Here is a 20184-nt window from a genome sequence, read left to right as displayed (position 1 = left end):
AAATTCCAGGAACTGCGACCAACCCCCTAAATATGTGCACGGACAGTCGAATGCTTTAGAACGCATCGCATAGAGCAAATAAACAAGTATAGTTTATAAATATATGACCCAAGATATACAGTATTCTAAACTTTTGACTCATCAAAGGAACCATCTTTGGCCGATTTCACTTGTGAACACACTTGCCGGGTTCTTTCTTTCTAAAATTGTAAATCAAATACTTTTCCGAGAACTCTCCCCGGTTTTGTTGCAGAAGTTCCCTGAAAAGTTTGGCACTTTAGATTGCTATGGTTTCACTTTTCTGTCCATTTCATCACAAACCAGCTCGATGGGGTTAAAGCATAGTGCTGCAGGGGGGGTCGCAAAATCTTTGGTTGATTGGACATTTTTTATATATACTATACATATTTTTTTTTCATTTCTCTCCAGAAATTTTAATTTCTTTAAATACACATTAACATGAAGCCAACATATTCAGTAAAGGGATAAGGGACAGCTTAACATTGAATGCAAAATGATAATAATATGTAGGGGGGTCCCTACTTAATCTCTCCATCAGTTTGGGGGTCCTTGACCTGAAAAACGTTGAAGATTTCTGGGTTAAAGTCTAGAGACTGGGTCGTCCACTCCACGTTTTCAAACTCTGCATCTTGTTTTTATCCTGAGGTTGATCTGGTAGAGCTCAGGCTAAACTTTTGGGGCATTATCTCCCTGTAGGATGAAGCTCTGACCAACTCTACCAGAGGATACTGCGTGCTGTTCTAAAACTTTTTACCAGTAGAGTATGTGTATGAAAGTACACACACATATATATATATATATATATATAAAAAGGCAGGAGTGAAGGCTCTCCTTGGGCAGTTTCTGTATCAGGATACTTTGTCTTGGCGAGCTAAATTTATCCAGGCGGGGGTGTAAATTTTATAAAAAGTTAGGGCCACACGTCACATGTTTCACTGCTACTTAGAGAAATATTCATAAGGATTCTCTCTTCCTCTGATGAATCGCAGAGAAACTTCCACAGGATAAGTGCAAGAATATACATATATCATCCTCACTCCTTTTTTTCAGCCCATACTCATCCCAATATAGACTTTTCTCTTTTGTCCTTATCAGCCTTATCTGCTTTTTCATCGTCATCAGCTGCCGTCTCCTTTATTCAAGAGTATTCTATTAGTAAACCTTAGACACGCAAGCGCCTCTGAGCAAACGGCGACGGCTCTTTGCTGTGATGACTTTCAGAGAACTATTACTCACCAGTAGTGGCTGACGAAAAAGAGACACATATCTCGATTCTATTAATTTGATTATTTCGCTGGTTGTGCTTCTGTGTAGGCCTCACCATCTGTTGCCATAAACTGTCATGCAGGCTGGATATATGTCGGACAAACCGGTATCGGCTTCAGGCCCGAGGGAGATGAGACGGAAGGCAAAAAACAAGGTTTATTCACTTGTTTTTCAGATACATGCAGTGTACAGTTTAGAGCTGCAGGGGGGGGGGGTCGCAAAATCTTTGGTTGATTGGACATTTTTTATATATACTATATATATTTTTTAATTTCTCTCCAGAAATTTAAATTTCTTTAATTACACATTAACATGAATCCAACATATTTTAGTAAAGGGATGAGGGTTAGCTTCATATTGGATGCAAAATGATAATAATGTATATTTATAAATTACACTAGACCGAGTTTTATATAGAACTCATATAATAGGTCTGAAGATGAATATCAATCGAGCAGAGTGGCCTCGCAGCAGAGTTCTGTGTTTCGAGCTAAACTGGGACTCCGGGATCTGGAGGGGTGAGAGGGCCCGAAAGGTAAACGGACGGAGGGAGAAACGGCACATGGAGCGTAGGGAGAGAGGGATTGTTTGTTTGGGAAATGAAAGCCGAGGGAGAGGGCGGAAGGGAAAAGGACAGCTGAGACAAAAGAGACATATGGAGCTTTAACTCGCGTAACACCAACCCTATTTCGTGAGGGTCCGCTGACAACGATCCGGCGGTTAAAGTCCATTCCTACGTGCCGTGTCGCAAAAACAAGACCACCAAGCGAGGAAACGTTGCACGTGTGTGTTTGAGTTGCACCGCGCTGATGATATTGCAGGGAGCAGTGTGGCGGACGGGCAGGTATCCTGACAGACTGCTGGACAGATAGACGGCGAGGTATGAGTTGGGTCAGTTTAGTTGGGGCATATGGCACATGCTAGCCCAGAGACTCGGTATTGAGGGACCATGAGGACAGAATAGAAGAGGAAAAACCAACATGCCATCTGGACAAGGGACAGAGAGCAGGAAGTACTTTGAGTAGTGTGTGTGTGTGTGAGACGGAGAGAGAGTGAGGGCGAGCATATCCCAGTAACAATGCCAGGCCAGTCGAGAGCACTGACCTCACTCCCTGCTGAGACGGATCTACGCCACACACATAAAAGGAGTGATGCAGACATACGGCCAAAGCATTAAATGCACCTCACAGTTCTTACAGGACACACACACACACACACACACACACACGGCCACTTTTGACCGAAACAGACTCTATGTCATTGCTTTCTCTTCATCTGCCAGAGCGGCCATCCAGAAAGCCCTGTCCTCAAATCAGACTGTGTGTGTGTGTGTGTGTGTGTGTGTGTGTGCGTGTGCGTGTGCGCGTGTGCGTGTGCGTGTGCGTGCGTGTGCGTGTGCGTGTGTGCGCGCGCGCTCCTTTCCTCTTCCCTGTCAGATACCACTGGAGTGGCATGCTTCACAGGGCATTATATTGTCTGACATATGGGTTTTGCTCCTCTGCTCCGTCCAGGAAACAAGGCCAAGCGGGCAGCCTCAGAATGGAGTCCTTGGGTTTGATCCAGTTTCCATCAAGTCCACTTGTCTTTAATGTTAGCCGAGCGAAAATTGGGGTACTCGCGAGGCTCCGCTAACGGGGTCACCGGCCCCAGCGCTCGGTCACTCCGTTGTGTGTGTCGGTCTCCCGCGCAACTTCTGGGTCAGCGGCGGAGGTTGGGAGAGCAGGTTGTCGCCATGAGTCAATGTGGCAGACACACTTTCTGCGAATAGATCACCTACATGCTGTTGCTGCCGTTTAGTTTCCTTAGTTTCCGCTCACGAATGAAAGAAAACCCGAAAGTTTCTAGAGACAGATACTCCATAATAATGCAATTCATTTTACCTTTTTTTTTATTTATTTTTGGTCAATCCTCATCATTCCTCTTGGATGAAGCATGGTGTTGACTGACGTTTCTTTGAGGAAACAAACAAAAAAATCTAAAATTATTGTAATCTCAATAAAAAAAAAATCAAAAAAATCTTGTGATAAAATAAACTAAATAAATTGAGGTAAATGAGGTAATGAGGTTGCATACAAACATGTAATTAACATGCCTAAATTATTGTAAAAACACAAAATATGATAGTATTAAGTAACAAAAAAAAAACTTTAAAGAATCAAACTGAAGCCAAAAAACACTTGCTGAGTGTCAGTACACAATAACACAGGATTTATGTCCACATGCTGCCCCAACAACAAAAACTGTAAGGCTGTACTTACACTAGACATCTTTGCTTTGAGTGTAGCACAGTCGAGTTCCTGATTCCCTTTACCTACTGACTAATTAGTGTTCGGCTTCTGTGCTTGCATGTTTAGTGGTCACACCAGATGCCTGAGGCCAGATTTACGGTCAGCTTCAGTTCTACGCCACAGCCCGCCGTGCGCTTCCCCAGAAATGTAACTAAGTGGCACGGCGTCGCGGACCGCAGCAGCTGTGATTGGTCCAAAATGCATTTCCTTGTTCACGTCTCTCAGCGGCCAAACAAGCACAGAAAATTCTCCCTCCTTCTGCCTCCTACAAACCATCTGCTCAGACATCTTCTCTGTTTTCTGTGTTGCAGTGATTTCAGTAAAAGTAACTCCAACATGAGCCGCTCGGTTCCAGTACACAGTACACAGGGAAACTCAACACGGCTCACCAGTCGCCTGCTAGCGTTTTAATCGTGCTATTACAGAGCGATGCCGGCGAACAAGTGCACAGGTGTGCGTGGTGACTTTGGCGTAGCCCCCTACGGCGTAGGCTTTGCTGGGGCATAAACCAAGTTTTAGTCCAACTGAACCACACCTGGTTCCATCTCATTTAGCGATCCTGGGGCCAGTAAGATGAACTGTGCCTGAGGATGGGTTACTATGTAATATACTCGGCCATGGTCTCACAACCATTCGGAAATATTTTGCGTGCTTGCGTTTTGTTTTTCCTATTCCCTCCAAAAGCATCTCGCCTCCTAAAGCCACTTCCCCCCAAACCCCCACCACATGCTCCGGTCACTGACCTGCTCTGTGCTGAATTTAACCTGCTGGAAAAAACAGCACAGTCAGCTCAGCATGAAGCTATTTGTATTGTTTAAAACCAAAAAGATAATTTAATTTTTTATTTTTTTTTTGGATTATGGAGATTTACAATTAATAGACTTGGTCAAAACCCGGAGGAAACAACTTTAGACGTAACGGAAACTAGCTAAACTTTAGCTAGCACAGTTGGATTGAAAGTCAGCTGTTTATTATATATATTTGTTTCATTTGGTGAAACTTCATTTAGCGTTACATGCACAGCAAATGATATACAGTTAAAATTCTGGTGTTGGCTAAATTTTTAGCAAGAGTACAGTTAATTATACTCTGTAGAGTTAAATGTGTTATATATAACTCTGAGGAAAATAAAATGGAGTGTCAAAATGGACTGTTAATGAATTAACTTTATAAGTGTCAGTGCAACACATTTAACTCTCTTCATTTGTACGACGAGCTCTGAACATGGATATGACACCTCAGGTGTTAATTTATTAGCCCCGCCCATTTCTTATACCCGCACCTGGACAGTCATCCTGAGAACTACTGACTGACTTTTACTGATGAGAAAGCTTAGTCTGGTGAGTTAAAGTGATTCATCTTGCATATAATGTTATGTTTGACGTTTATCAGAATCAGAATTACTTTATTGATCCCAGGGGGAAATTACTTTCCGTTACAGCAGCTCCAACCCAAAGTGTGACCGTATTACAAAGAGCAATCAGAATAAGTAGGAGGCAATAAGGATAAGTAAGCAAATGTAAAAAATCTAGGAAATATATAACAATATGTACAAGATATAAGTGAAGTGAAACCAGTGTTCCTAAGATGTTGACTGTTCTCACATGTCCTGTACAGCGCTGTGTCAGAACACCAAGCTAACGCTAACATTTGAGTCATGCTAAAGTCAGTAAATGCTTATTCACAGACAATTCCACTGTTAACATAAGTAGGTTATTAGAGTTGTTGAAGCTGATGGTAGAAACAGTAGTTAATCTGACAGCTAGAAACAGCGACCGAGTAAACAAAGACTGTGGTTGTGAAGCACAAACTGCAGTTGTGTTAACAAGTTTGACCCCCAACTAAACCGTGCTAGGTTAGCACAATCGGTGCAGTTATATAACAAGAAGAAAGAGTTTCAGAAATCCTACAGGGACATTTAGATATATTATTTGGGAACTTTCTGTCTTCCACATTAAAATATTGGTAAAGTTGATAAAGACTAACCAGACACCGGTGGTGGTAAAGTCTGCTGGGTACAACTTTACTGCCCCGCTGCAGGCTGCTGTGTCCTGGTACCTCTGGCAAATTTTTAAAACCTCTTTTTGTGTGTTTGTTTCTGTTTGTTTGTGTTTCTTTATGCAGAAACTGTGCTATTAACCTGTGGCCAGTCTTTGGGTATAATGCCTTGCATGTTACTGTGGTGCATTTTAAAATACATGTTTAACCTTAACATGGCCTTTTTATTTTATCATCATTTATTTTATATGAAATATGTAACAGAAAATAATATTCACACCATACAGTGTAAATATGGAGTAACCTGTAGCAGTTGACACTATGAGTGAGTTGATATCTAACACGCTACACTAGTGTTGAGAGAAACTAACAGTGGTTAGTGTTGAGAAGTGCTAAATTTTAACTATAAGAAGAGTCAATAATAACACTGTTACTAGTGTTAACATACATTGAAAAAGAGTCAGATTTACCCATATACACACTTTAGAAGCATTGAGATTAACTCTGATGTTGTTTTAGGATTTTGCTGTGTACATTTGTCCATAGAGAACCACATTTCAACAGCTAATGTTTAGTATTCATGTACATGAGCTACACAGGCTGCTACTATTTGTCGCTAAATCTAACATCTGATTTATTACAGTAATAAAGGGCTGATAAAAAACTCATGATCTTATTCTGCGTGCAGAATTTTAATATACTGTATCAGTTGTTCTTAGTAGGTGGGATTGTCATAATCAGGGTCTTTTATTTTTATTGATTTTCAATTTATTAAGCCCCATGCTTAGTTAGCCTGCGTAGTGTAAGTAGACCCTAAGATAATTAAGTCCACATGTGTACAACTGAGATTTGAGAAATCCTCTAAAAATGCGAAACAGTTAACGATATCAGATGTAAATCATATGTACTGCATGTGTTCATCATCTATAGCCCACAAATCTTGCGATCTTGACAAGAATGTACTTTGGACACAAACTTTTAACAGGACTCATTAGTTTCAAAGACGTGGGGCATCTTTTTCTTAAACGTGCGTGCGTGTGTGTGTGTGTGTGACACATAGTGGGTGGGTTGGTGTGTTTACAGCCATGTGGGTGCTGAAGACCTGATGGCATAAACAGATAAAGCCGTGATGGAGGATGTATGCGCTTTTGTTTGAGTTGAAGAGACAAACGGTTGTCCGAAACACGCACACAACCGTGGGCGCGCGCTTTAAAACACACGCCGTCCTCACTCCGCCGTGTGTATACATCACGCGTCAGATCTTAAGTGCTTGGTAACAAAGGGTGAGTTTATCCCCGGGTTTCACTGTAAATATAGTGGTGAGTTATACTAAGAGGGCCGGCCTCAGAGATAGTGAATGAGAATGCGTGATCTCATGGGTGGGAGGATGTAATGTGTTTTGTAAGGGGTTTTCTAGCCTCTGGTCTGCTTTTTAAGAGGGTTTGAGTAGCCTTTTGGCTTTCTCAAAATTAAAACCACATTTCCCATAAAGTCGTTGGCCTTCCTCTCCCTGGCGTCGATGCCGTGTTAAGTTGTTTTAGGGGAAAACAAGAGGAAGAGTAGGGATAAGGGATTGATAACAGATTTTCCAAGGCGCTTCCAACTGGTAACGTAACAGAGGAACTGGAATTAAAGTTTTTTTTTTTCAAAAAAAGTACGTTTCTCTTTTATATAATAAAATAAGCCAGCAATTTCCACAAGATACTTTGTTAATATCCTTCTTAAATATTGTCCTGTATGATTTAGTGGATAATATAGTGTTAAAGTATTAAAAATGAAACAAAAGCCAATTAAAATGTTGGATTTGAATGTCGCAAACAGGTGTTTATGTTCAAATCGAAATCATTTTTCTGGGAATTGTTCCAATTCAGGGAACAATTAATACAACAAAGGCACATTTACACTTTGCTTCTCGAATGGAATTCGGGAGAAACTTCTGACACGTCCTCACCGCTGAGCGTTTCCACGTAGTTTTGTCGTGCGGGATGTTCGGATTTAAGGCAGTCGGGAAATAATCTGACCAAAAACTGAGCATCAGCAGCAAGTGTGGGCACTGGCTTTCATTGCAGATCTTTGGTTCATATGCCGGTGTTCTGTAAATAGACGACATGTTCACTTTGATCGAGCATGAGAAGGCACGCTGCTGCTTCCAGACTCCTCCGCAGTAGAGGACGAGCTCCGGAGGCGTGTAACGACCTATTCGCCTGGACGTTTCTCTTTGGAAATATGCATCAGGTGAAGCGCCTGGTTATATCATTACAAGAGTAATCGGAGTCTGAACATTCGCTCACACAATTGCCAGTGGGCGGAGGCCGACCTCTCTTGCCAGTCGGTTGATTTGTTCCATTAGGGATAACTATTGCTGTGTTCATACATGCACAAACAGACCACACTGTGGGGATTCGCTTCCAGTTTAGGAAAACCGATCTGGCGTGGAAACACCCACCCGATTTCAGCAAGGCAGGCTGTCAAACGTGTCCCATTGATTTTTGTTTTGATCGCAAAGCCGACATATATTTGAAATCTTGTTTTAATTTACGGTTTACATCCATATTCGCGACGTGGAAGTGTTTTCTCCACGTTAATGTGTTGATGTGCTGGATAAAAGCAAATGTATTGGTGGTTAAAAACTCCACAGGGCACCTTTAAGTGACGGGAGCCAGAATATGAGTCAGTTAACATGTAATTTGGATTTCATTGCGGGGGGCGTTTAAAAACGACCAACCTGCGGAAGATTTCAATTGTCATGTAAACAAATTCAAATCAAAAGCTGTTGCTCTCCTGCCCGTCATTGCATAAGCAGAGCTGTATGGTAGAGAGAGTCTGGCCAGCTAGGGAACGAACCGTCTGAGCTATCTCTCTATGCTGATTGATTCTGAGCTGGTCACATGTTTCATGGACGCCATGTTAGATACATCTAACCAATATTCACCCATAGAGAAGTGGCATTAACAGAGAATAAAGTTTGATTGAAAGTTAATATATGACACAGTGCTCAGCCTACGGCTCCAGCACAGGATCAGGAAAACGTGGAGGAAACTCCACCGTTTCCCCAGTGAATAAAGACGGAGAAAATTATGGGAGCAGAAGATTAAAAGGAACTGATTTCTTCCTGTTATGTCAAAGCTTCTCTTTGACGTTTGTTGAGATTCAATATAGGAAAAGTAAAGTCATGCCATCATTGATGCGTATCTTGATCTCAAAAATGCCCAACACTGCTTTACAAATGAATGAAGTTTGAAGTTAACCAAGCTTTACGCCATGCCTTATACTAGCTAGTTATCTAGACTAACGGCTTAGAAAAATAGCAGCTAGCTTTGCTGTGAAACCAATGTATGCATGTAATTTATGTCCATTTTGATAGACAAATTTAATTTACACTTAACTTTACACTGTGGAATCCTCCCTTTGATGTATCCAACACGGCGCCAATGATTTATGTTGACCAGACTCTTTCTAATATAGAGCTCTGTGCTTAAGTCCTACATAAAAGATTTGATTGACCCGGCACATCTTTATTGGATCACAGTCAGTTCCCAGTGGACCAGCTTTCCCGCCACAAATCTTGTGGGTGGTTGAAGTTCGGTCTGGCTTCCAGGCTGCGCCGTAGACAACCACCACCAGCTCCCTCTTCTTTGCAGTGCTTTAAAGGACATCCCAGAACAAGTCACGTCATCCTCAGTCCACAGCGCGGGGATGTGTGCGGGAGGATGCTCGAGCAGCGTGCGAGCTTGTTGACACAGAGCAGGGACAATCTCTGCAATCCCTTTAGCCGAGAACTCTTGACAACATGGCTGGAATGAAGCTATTGTTATTGTGACAAGCTGACTCCATACGGTCACCCCCCCCACCCCCACCCCCTCCCACCCGACCCCGCTCCAAACACGCACACATGTATGCTTACATACACAAAGCTCAGCAGTGGGAGCACATCATCTGTCACCCAGGGCCCGGGCAGAGGGGCGACAGATTGTCCTCGCGGTGTTCCTTCAGGTCCCATTGCTCCAAAGACACACACACACACTTACAGACACACACACACACACACACACACACACACTCATGAAAACAATCTGCCCACTGACATACTGTTCTCTCAGTATTCCCTCAGAGCTCAGGAAAGGCCAGTTTGGCTGCCTTTATCTCCGAGGAGCATTAACGCAACACATTTTGCTCCTGCGTGGGGGCAAAGAGGTGTTTCGCCGCGGCGTTGTGTGTGTTTTCCATTTGCAAAAGCCTGAACGCGCAGTACCGATTTTTACACAAACCGAGGAGCGGTTTAGTTCCCGCTGACGAGCGGGACGCGCTGTCGTGGACGATGTCGCGGTTAAACATTAACCGCGCGCGCACAGATCAAATGGGCGACAAATGAAACCTCACATCAATGGCTTCTTTCGGCGGCTATACGATATGGCATGGTGGAGAGATCAAAACTCGGGGCGTGACGCGTTGGGCCGTCACAAAACAGCCACATCAATTAAACATCAAGAGCGCGCATTCTATAGCCTGACCCGGTGATAATCAAGGGTCTTTCTAGTATCAAAGTGCTGCTCGCTAAACGCCAACCCTTTAAAGATCGTCATCCATAAACATTACCTGGCTTTGTTCTTTGCTCTCCGGGAAACCGCACAGACGTCCTTCCTTTCTCTTTTTCCTAGCGCCCTTTCTTGTGCCCTGCAAGTCCATGCCCCCATTCCCCTCCACCTCCCCCCCATCACCACTGTTACCTGCTTACGCAAAGAGAAAAAAACCCGCGCTACAGATCGTCTGAGCTCACACCCTTCCCTAAGCGCGCCTCCTGGTTCCTCGGTGGAATTCTCTCTCCTTGAAGAGAGTGGGAGTGAAATCGAGAACAGAGGCGAAGGAGAGCGATGTAAAGCAGGTAGTTTCATTACCCCCCACCCTCCTCTCCTGGGTTATGGCCAATTAGGCCTATTAGCAACAACAAAACACACGAAAAACACAACAAAACCCGGTCGGCAGGCAGGCAGGTAGTTAACGGTGGGAGGAATTGTTATCTCTCCCACCGACAGGAACAAAGAAAATGCTCTCCAGAGTGCCAGGGAAAGAATTTATACCTCCCGGTGTTCTCAATTCTACAATTAAACTCTTTACCGCAATTTCCCGTTGGCTGGAGTCTCCAGAGGGACTTTTCAATGCGCGGCAGTGATTTTTACACCTGCAAAGTGGTGTGTTATGTAATTAACCAAGTTTGAGACAATTGCTCAGACGTGCAGAAAAGGCACAGCTTTTAAACAAGACTCCATTGAATCCCGCGATGAATGCGGTGATGTCATATTAACCTGATTAATTATCAGTCTATCTCTGCGGCTCGTTCCTGCTGCTGCTGCTGCTTTCGTAGCTTCTGTGGAGAGCATTAGGCCGAAGTGGAACAGGAATTTCCTGGCTAGGTTTCACAGAGAAAAACGAAAACCTAATTTAAAATCCTTGTTTCTATTTATAACGGTGGAAAGCCCAGCAGCAAAAACATCGCTTAAAGAGGCTCTGCGCTAATTTTACGAATGGAGCTGAATTTGCTTGCAATAAGAGCGAAAGAAAATTCAGTATGACAGATCTGCAAATAGCCTTTGAAAGGAGGGGTTTTAGTGGACGAGGGGCAGATATAGAATGATTCGACTAAGTTGCTTGATGGGTGATGTAGGATCCAAACAGTCAGGACATTGTTTTAGTAATCTGCCTCTTTAAAAACTCCCTTTTAAAAAGTGAAAATGATTAAGTAAAGTCATACCTCAGTGGTGGGCCAACATTGACCTTAATTTGAAAAGTATGGGAGTCAATGGTGAGAAACCAATGATATTTGATCTTGTGTGACTTCTACCTATAAGATTATTATTTGTAAAGCCAATAAAGTTTGTGAAAATATGTAATTAGATAAAGCTTTACCTCTAAAGAAGCAGCAGAGAGCTGTGCTATTCACAAATATACATTATTATCATCAGCATATTGGATTTCACCCAACCTTATTCTTTTGCCTATAGAGAAGACCATGTATTTGTCATCATCCCCGTCCCTGCATTTCCTCATTCCTCCCGCTGCGTCTCTCTTTTTGCCGGTCACACTCCGATTAAACGGCCCGCGCTCGGTACAAAGTCCATTAACTCAACACGCCGATGCGCCACCAGCACCCAGATGGGAGCGGAGCGCGCGCCGTGCGCCCGTCACGTCGGGGCCTTTGAGAGACGGAATCAAATGGAGACGTGCAGAGCAAAACGGCGAACGGACGGATGGAAGGATGGGGGAGAGCTCGGGATAAACGGGGGAGGAATGTGGGAAGCAGGCAGGGAGGTAAACTAAATGTGACATCTCATATTTGACTTTTCACTTCCCATTTGGATGACGCGTCCAGGATAAGTGGAGGAAAGATTACTGGTGTCGTCCTGTTAGACAAAGGCGTCTGTGTGTGAGCGCGTTTGTTGCTTCAGTCATTTCAATTTTGCATTTCGGGCCCTTTGGTTCATTCTGCTTCGTGAGTTTATGTGAGCAGGTCGGAGGTCGGCGTGCGTGCGAGATGTGGTTAACTCTCTGCGTATGAATTTATGTTGTTCTTTAAATATTCTTAACTCTATTTCATGGGTGACTTTTAACAGAAAATCCTGCTAATGTTGGCCTCGCTTTTATGGCTCTGGCAATCACGGCTTCAGTAATGCTAACGCTTTACTCAAGTTGTCAAAAAAAAAAAAAAAAGCTTGGCTGGTTTTTCGAACCTCAATACAATTTTAGACAGAGTGTTTCCAATTTGTCAGCAGCAGATTTAAAAACGGTCAAGGGCTAAAATTGGCATCAATTTAGGTTGGATTTTCTTATCTTTTGCCTAGATTTAATTTAATTTAGGGAAACTTGTTATCTAAACTTGCTCTGCGCCGCTTACTTGGGAAAAAGATTAAATGTTTGAGACTTTTGCCTTAATTTGTAAATTAATTGGACTAAATGGTGTGCACTTAAGCTGTATAACGCTTTTCTACCTTATTGGTACTCAAAGCACTTTGCGCACAATGTGTCTCATTCACCCATTCACACACACTCACATGCCGATGGCAGTGTGAAATTGGGAGTAGTTGCAGGTTCTGTGTCTTGCACACTGGACAGTTGCAAAGGGCCGGGGGTCTCTCCACCAACCGGGCTGTCCAACCTGAGCCAGTCACCTGTAACTGAGAAAATATATTTTGTAGAAACTTGTGTATCTTTGACTAGAAGAACTCAGGTTGATTTCTGTATAATTCACCTGATTAAACTCTTTCGACTCTTTGCCCATTTTTGAAAGTGTCATGTTATGTTGCCTTAAAATGGGTTCATAACATCATTCTCATGTATTTAAGAAGAGTCTGCATGAACAGCCATCTTTGGGGTATTCACAGTTTTGTCTACAAATTGTTGATAAGCTCATAATTCCCAAATTGTGATAAGTCAATGGTAATTTAATATATTGCACTTTATGCAATTTAGTGTTTAATAGTTTCCTTGTAGTTTTATACTATGTGTGAGTATAATGGTGATATCTCCTGTACTGATTTACCTGCTTGCTAATTTGCTAAAATGTTAGCATCTGTGGCTCTGTGGCTACGTGCTTTTGGTACTTACAGCTGATTTTACAACTTGAGCGACAAGAATTTTATGAACACTATATTGGCAAAAGTACAGGCATGTGGACTTAAGTGACATTCTTAGTCCATAGGGTTTAGTTTGACGTTGGCCCGCCCTTTGCAGCTATAACAGCTTCAACTCTTCTGGGAAGGATTTCCACAAGGTTTAGGAGTGTGTTTATGGGAATATTTGTCCGTTCTTCCAGAAGCGCATTTGTGAGAACAGACACTGATGTTGGACGAGAAGGCCTTGCTTACGGTGGTGTTCTGTTGGGTTGAGGTCAGGACTCAAGTTCTTCCACACCAAACTCTCTCATCCATGTCTTTATGGACCTTGCTTTGTGAACTTATGCACAGTCATGTTAGAACACAGAGTTAGGAGCATGGAATTATCCAAAATCTCTTGGTATGTCATTAAGAATTCCTTTCACTGGCACTAAGGGTCCAAACCCAGGTCCTGGACAACAATGCCACACCATAACCCCCCCCTCCACCAAACTTCACACTTGGCACATGGAAACCCATCCATGAAGCTCTCTACACACTGTTCTTGACCTAATCTGAAGGCCACATGAAGTTTGGAGGCCTGTAGTAATGGACTCTGCTGAAAGTTGGTGATCTCTGCGCACTATTTGCCTCAGCGTCCACTGACCCCCCCTATCATTAACGTGGCCTGACACTTCATGGCTAAGTTGCCGTCGTTCCCAATCGAATCCACTTATAGTTATAAAACCGCAGACAGTTGACAGTGTAATATTTAGTAGCAAGGAAATTTCACAACCGGACTTGTTGCACAGGTGGCATCCTATCGGTACCACGCTGGAATTCACTGAGCTCCTGAGAGCGACCCATTCTTTCACAAATGTTAAAACGTAGAAGCCGTCTGCAGGACCAGGTCCTTGATTTTTTTTTTTTACACCTGTGGCCATGAAAGTGATTGGAACACCTGAATGCTTTTGGCAGTAGGGTGCTTATGTTGGCACTCCGAGCCCACAAGTTCCGTTTGAAGGCAGCATAAGACGGAGCCAGGTGTTACAAAGATGGTGACGGCCAGAGCCACCGCACTGAGCTTCGAAACAGCAATGGTTTAGGGTTTGTTTATCTTAATATGCGGTCAGTGTTGATGTGTCAAGTCCACTATCGGGGGGAAAAAAAGATAAGTTGATAAAAACAAATGCCTGACATACAACAGTCGGACTATCAGAGAGGTTGTAAGTAACCTCCTAGATAAAATGTGAACAAAGTCTTATTTTGTAGCCTCACTTCCTGATTCAACTTGTGTCGTTTATTTGGAATCAATAAAAAGGACTCCAACTGTTCCAAAAGTAAAATTCTGAATCCTATTTAATTTGGAGTTATTAGCCCCACAGCCATTACCGTGTCCTCTGACAGTGAGTGGGACTCATTTGAGCTTATGGAGTTGATATCTTTCAACTACTATTGGACAAATAAACATGGTGGATCGTGCGACACTGTTTACCTAAAGAATGGCACTGCTCATGTGAAAGGACTCCTACCGAGGAGAGTGTGTTTGTGTGCGGCTGCTACGACACGGGTGCCCACTCAAGCGAACAAGAGAGGTTGCGGTTATCTTCACCTCCAATTACACACCGGGAACACCTCTGCTGTGTGTGCGCGCGCACGCACTCGCACGTTTCCGTAACCTTCGCGTGCGACTTGTTTGACTGTGTTTGCGCGTGTGTACATACTGTATTTGTGTGTGTGTGTGTGTGTGTGCGTATACCCCCCCCCCCCCCCCCCCCCCCCCCCACCCCACCACAAGGCCCTGGGGTTACAGGCAGCTTGGTGACGGTGCAGATGGGATAACATATGACATGTGAGTGACTGAGTGAGTGTGCGCAAGCGTGTGTGTGTGCGCGAGTGTTTGTGTGTGCGCGTCTCGGTCCATCTGGGCTCCCCTCTGATCGACCGGGGCTCCCTCTGCTCTCCGCGGCCCACTGGGGAGCCTGCGGGACGAGGGGAAGACAGAGCGGCAGAGCCTGTCTACCTCCAGCCTCCTCCACCTCCAGCTACTCTTTTACCTCACTATTAAATAGATATTGTTATGAATGCTACTATACTTCTAAATAAATTTTGTCCTTTATAATACAAGGATATACCAAATCAAAATATGTGGAACTGCAAAGCCATGCCCACAATAATACAGATAAAATGTTTTTCTGTCATTCTTACCAGTAGCTGTAGTAAACTAAGAAGATGATGTAAAGGTAGGTAGTTAATATGTGACTGTGGTCAAATAGTGCTGGGAGTTATTACTAGCAATCGCACTAAAGCAAATTTGAGAAAAGATTTTCTTAACTGACTTCAGTCAGCTGTGATAAGTGCCACTTTATTTTGCAACTTCCAATTCTTATTGTTACACACATTTTCTTTATTTTCTGTGGACACGTTTTTACTTCTATTTGAATCTCAGTGTGTTTTTTGGTGCAGAGACAAATGTTTAAAGTAGCGCTGGAAATCAAAACGTCAAAATTTCATTCGGGTTAGAATTTGAGATTTTGTTTTACAAATTGTGATTTGTACAAATATTTATTCTTCAAAGTATCTATATCATAGGTCTTCAACAGGGGGTCCGCGGAGGTACTGCAGAGGGGTCGCAAAATCTTTGGTTGATTAAACATTTTTCTTATATGTATATATATATATATATATATATTTTAAATAATTTTCCGACACAAAGTTAAAGAGAGCCTGTTCAGTTGCCAAGCGGAATCCCATCTATGTCTGTATGTTTATGTTTACAGCAGTTGCACAAGCACCTTACTGTTGTACATGTTTGAATTGAAAAAAAAAATAAAAATTTATATTTAAACCTGTATATTATTTGAATAGTTTAATATTGAATGCAAAATGTTAATAATTCTGTATATGTATAAATAGCACAAGGCCTAGTTTAATATAGAACACATACAGTAGGTAGGGGGTCCCTTCTTAATCCCTTGGGTGTCCTTGGCCTGAAAACCTTTGGAGACCCCTGATCTATATGAATGACTTTTTGCTGGGAAAAAAACAGGCGTTAAATGAAATTTGAAATAATAGCTGGGTAAAAGTTAGGAAATAAAAGTCAAATGAGGACAGAAATTTAAAAGTCTTGTTGCTGAAATTAACCTCTGTCTAGTCTGGCATCAATAACATTACTTGATCACTATTTCGCCATGAGTGGAAGTTAATGTGACTGACATAAATAAAAAAACAAGTTACTTCCTTTATTGCAATTTATGGAACAGACCGTTCAGAAATGTTCAGATTCTTTCTTGTGTGAAAACCACTGTTCACCTGGTTCTTAGTTGGGTTAAAGCAACAGTAGCAGCCACTTGAAAACACAGAAGGAAATGTTCAGTTTATTTTTTTGGGGGGTTTTAACATGGCTTAAATAGTAGTTATATATGAATAATGACTCTGACATAAATTATTCAGTTATTTTTACATATTCATATAAATATTTTCGTGGTTTTCACCAATAATTCATATATTTCTGAAATACAACAGCAAGTATTGTCTGATCTGGAAGAAAAATAGCGTTCACCCAAATGACAGAATTAACAAATAATGTGCAACTGTGTCTCTCATGTGCTTCACCACCACTACTAACCGCTCTTTCTTTTGTTGTTTCCCGGTAGCTCAAAGCCCTCGTTTAAGTCTTTTTTTTTTTTCTGGTAGCATGACACAGGACACATTTACTTTTGGTGTCTTTTTTTTTTTTTTTTTGCTGGAAGGGGAACTCCCAACTCACATCAAAGTCACCTCACAGGTTCTGAGGTGTTCTGCCGCGCACTTGAAAAGTCGTACCGGGCTCCGTGCAGCTCCAAAGGGAGTGGGGGGGGTAATCCTTTAGTCTGTGCCTCACGGCCAGTGGCTGTCACGAATTTGCATTGTGGGGCGAGGTGTGAGCCAGGCTTCGACGAGGAAGACGAATTCATGCAATAGGTGCTACTGAGAATGAGAATATGAAGAAAGATGAGCGTGTTTCTAAATCGGTGGAGTGCTTTTCTAACCTGAACCAAAGGGTTTCAGTTCAATCTAAAGAGGGCCCAAAATGAGAATTTTAGGGAATACTGCTCTTTTTGTTCCAACATTCACCCCATCCACCTCTCTAAAACACCTATGTTGAATTAATATGACACAGGGGTGAGTGAGAATACGCTTTACTCGAATAAATGTGATGAGAGGACTTTTAAATGAATAATTAGGCTGTTTTTGGTGTACAACATAAGTATACATGTGACTACACGCTGTTTATACTGTATCTGTTTTGAAGTGTAATTGGGCCATTTTTTTTGTGCCCGTTCCAAATTTTCCTTTAGCTGGCATCAGCCTCGCGCCGCCGAGCCAACGGCATCAGATTTTCACCGCCGCGAAAAAAAAAAAAAAACGAAGCGGCGAATGTACAGGACACCGTGTGCATCTGACATTGTGCATTGTGTCCCCCGCGAGACTCGTCGCACTCGCTGTTGTTTCGCGGGGATCCAGGTCCATGGCTATTTCGTGTGTGGCTGGCCAGGGCCGTGGGGCGTTGAGGGGAAAGGCTGCGGGACTTGGACGGACGCGGGCATCGGAGGGATGGTGTGTGTAGTCGGGATGAGAGGGAGGCAGCAGGGAGCTGGGCGGCCGGTTTGTTCCCGTTCCATCTGCGGGCTGGAGGCCAGGGGCCTGGACGGAGGGGGGAGGGGGGGGAGAGGGGCGAGGGGTGATGGGGAGGAAGGGATGATGGAGAGCGAGGGAGCAGGAAGTCAGGGTAGGGAGGATGGATGCGGGTAGAAAGAAGTGGCCTTCCTGACCGGGTTAGGCAAAAAGAAGATGGAGAGAATGTCAGTGAAACAATGCTAGCAGCAGGGGGTGGGGGGTGGGGGGGGTCATGTCTGGTCAGACCAACACTGAGATGCTAAAGAGGACTTAATGACACTTGACAAGTGCAATTAATAATTAAAGCAGGGGTCGGCTGTAAAGCAGCTAGCCTGCGACAATGACTGCGGTTACACTCCCTTGACGAGTCCTTCGACCTCCCTTTCTCTTAAGTCAAATTTTTATCGTCTTTACACTTCTCTACCCTCTTATCACCCTCTTCTTTTGTCGCTTCCTCCCCCCTTTTTTCCCAGGGTGTCTGTGTCGCTTTGGCACTCGCGCTCGTAACCGCACCCCCGCACCAACCTTGCCCTTCGTTCTCCGCCGCCAACCCCTTGCCCCCGTCGCCCTTGAGCGGTTGTCGCGAAACTGCGGCCGTCGCTATCAGGTGTTGACGAGTCGCCCTGCTTGATATTCATGGGCGAGATTATTTGGAAGTGCGTGTGTCGTGGGGGGTGGTGATGGGACGGGTGTGTGTGCGCGCCGGTTGGGGGTGGTGGTGGTGGTGGTGGGGGGGGTTGGATTGGAGGGTGTACAGGGTGTACATGAAGAATCATTACCATATCAAAGACGCGCTAGGCTTTTCTGTCCTAATGGTAATTACACTGCCCACAATTGGCGCTCACCGCTCGGATCACAACAACAAGAAGGAGGAGAAAAAAAAAAAAAATCAAAAAATGGATAGAGGGATGAGGAGGAGGGATATTAAAGGGAAGTGGAGGAGGGGGGGTTACAATTGGCTTGGGCTTTCAGGTTATGTTAATACCGCTCATCTATTTAATTAGTGGCTGGCGTTGGGCTTTGTTTACATCTGACGTGCCCCTTCTAGAGGAGAAAGAGAATGGTGGGGATGAGTGGGTATGAACGCGCAGCAGAAAGGGGGAACAGGAGATGGTTTCCGGAGCTGGGTGGTGGGACGGCTGGGTGGCGGGACTGATGGAGTGGAGTGTGACTGTGCCTCTTGAACCTGTAATGAGGCCCCGCTGTGGGTGGACGTTTTAAAGGCCTCCCGGCCAAAACGGATCGTTCAAAGATCACGTCCACTTCACTCGGCAAATAAAATTAGCGTGTCGACTTTTTTGTCGTTCGAACAGTGTATTTTCGGCATGTTGATGGTCTCTTTCTCGGCTTGAAAGGCTTGAAAATAACACTGTGACCCATTATAATGTGTCGCTACATCGTGAAAGTACTGACGAATATGAGTATGTGGCCTCGTGATTGGCTCATCAGCGATAGGGGCGGGGCCTACTGTGCACAGGAGGCTTAGTGGCGCTCTGTGTGAAGCGGTGCGCTATCGAGACGGCTCCTAGTTCGCTGAATGAGTGAAGTGGTGACTGAGAGATGACGTCTTTTGCCTCCATTTATTCCTTTACTAAAACATGTTGGATTCACGTTAATGTGCGTTTAAAGAAATTTAAATTTGTGAGGGGAAAATTAAAAAAAATATGTATAAAAAATGTCTAATCAACCAAATATTTTGCGGCCCCGGAGCAGTACCTCTACGGACCCCAAAGGGCTCGCGGACCCCCTGTTGAAGACCTGTGCATTAAACATTATGATATTGCCAGTGTGTACACAAGCTCTCCCCTTACAGTCTTGTCTTTGTGATGATTATTAAATTAAAAATATATCAGGACATTAAAATGACCTAAAAACCACTCTGGTCTTTAGAGAATACATAACTGGTGGACTGAAGGCTGCACCGGCAGCATCTGCTCCTCTCTCTCTGTCTGTGTGTGTGTGTGTTTGTGCGTTTCACGCCATGTTTGCCTCGAAGACGCGATCTTTGGGGCCGACTCTTCGCGTGCAATTTGCCTATGCATATGAGTTTTTCCACCTGAACGCGCGCGTTTCTGCCGAGCCTTTGTAATACGAATGTTTTTCGCCTCCGAAATACCTGCGTGCGCATCTGTATCCACTTTTTAAGAAGGGGCTTGTGATGGGTATTGTAATAGAACCGCTTTTACAGCGCTCTCTGGGGAAAGCGAACAGGGAGATGAGAGGGAAATGAGGGGGAAATGAGGATTTTCGCCTCCGTTAGAGTAAGCCATCACATCTCCTCTCCAGATTGCTGATGACTTGTTTCCCAGGTACGAGTCAGTCAAGACCTCCGCCAGCCTTTGATTATGTATCGCATCAGGGACTCG

At 43.7% G+C, this 20184-nt stretch overlaps 1 long non-coding RNA gene across 1 annotated transcript in view; it reads left to right on the top strand.

The window, feature by feature from the left end:
* The window catches only part of LOC124999741, a 101442-nt gene that overhangs the window by 45770 nt on the left and 35488 nt on the right, over positions 1-20184 (top strand). The gene's annotated exons all lie outside the window — the stretch shown is intronic.

Source organism: Mugil cephalus, chromosome 22 (assembly GCF_022458985.1).
Source record: "Mugil cephalus isolate CIBA_MC_2020 chromosome 22, CIBA_Mcephalus_1.1, whole genome shotgun sequence".
NCBI classification, from domain to species: Eukaryota; Metazoa; Chordata; class Actinopteri; order Mugiliformes; family Mugilidae; genus Mugil; species Mugil cephalus.
Note: the sequence above shows the minus strand (reverse complement) of the source record. Positions and strands in the feature narration are given on the sequence as shown.